Here is a 1,491-nt window from a genome sequence, read left to right on the forward strand (position 1 = left end):
GTCTGACGGGTCTGAGCCCCGTGTTTAGACGTCTGCCGGAGGGGGGTCTTTCATATTCTGTGGACTGTTTACAAAAGTGGGGTCTGCACGGCAGCGGCAGGTGGTCCAACTCAACCAGAGGTGCGTTACCAGGGAGGGGGGGTGGTGGGGGGGTATCCTACCGACCAAATAAGACATCCAGTGAGTATCCTCGCTGTGGCCCGAGTACGTCTCAGGTGACCGCGTGGAATCTCGAATCTGAACAGAAACACTGAGCCGACGTTCAGAGTCCCAACACCTCAAACTTGGCCTCGCGCCTCCCTCCTTAACAGTTGCCTAAAGTGTATAATTAGCGTCTGCTATTTTAGTAACAGGCGTCCCCGTCTCAACACCCCGCCATCTCACACTTCTCTCTATTTACCCTGGAAATATTTCTGGAGAAGGCATGTGAAGATATTTGGGAACATTTTTTGCTTTGAGGACTTTTTATAAGACTTCAGGGTACATTCATCGGCATAGCAATAAAAATATATGTGTATGTCTTTCTCTGTGTATGAGATTTTGTTGGATTTATTACATACTTGAGATAGTTTTAATCATCGTTATTATTATGATTGAATATGTTTAAGCTTTGTGTATAAAACATAAAGAGCAGTATGTGATTCGTTGAAGCTGTGTCCCCTTTACGGCTCCTGAAACGGTCCCTTCTGAGACTTGTCTGCGTCACTTCTGTTGTACTTTAGGTGTCGTGGCCTGGAAACTGTGTCCTTGTCAGTGTTTGTTATTTTAGAACGACTTTGTGGCTCTGCTCTATACATCAGCTCTGAGCATCTTCTTCATTTGCCTTTGATAGAGTTTGCACAGGCCATTACACAGGATGTCATAGCACGATCCACACCATGTTAACATTATTATGAAGTTTCAATTTAGCAGAGTTTGGAGAAATACATACTCTAAAGTTTTATATGCCGAGGCCCTATTCAATACATCCTGGTTTATTGCATCAGACAGACAGTGTGTCAGCAGTGGGGAAGTTAAGCTAAAATGTGTGGTTTTAAATAAATTATTTATTTAATTAAATAAGATAATATGTATTTGTTCAAGAAAATAAAACTAAACAGGTGATCTTCATGAAGATGGAGATAAACAGTGTTACATTTTTCTTTCGTGAACAGTAGATTCACTGATGTTGTATAAAAAGCACAAAATCTGTCCATGAGACCATATATGTTTCTACTGATATATATACATTGAAAGATGTTAATTGATGACTGTGATTTAGGACAAATATATTCTCCAGTAGCTCAAAGTTACTGGTAAATACAGTCATTAAAAGCCCGTCTTTATATGGGTGCACACAGCTGGCTGAGAGGTTCAACATCTGCACAAGAGAAACTACTCCCCCCCCTCAAGGAGAAAAGAAGAATAAGATCTGTTTAATGCAATCAGGCCGTTGTCTCATTTCAACATGTGGTGGTGATTTTTTTTTCTTGTGTAACTTATCATGTTATT

This window comes from Hippoglossus stenolepis, chromosome 5 (assembly GCF_022539355.2).
Source record: "Hippoglossus stenolepis isolate QCI-W04-F060 chromosome 5, HSTE1.2, whole genome shotgun sequence".
Classification (NCBI taxonomy): Eukaryota; Metazoa; Chordata; class Actinopteri; order Pleuronectiformes; family Pleuronectidae; genus Hippoglossus; species Hippoglossus stenolepis.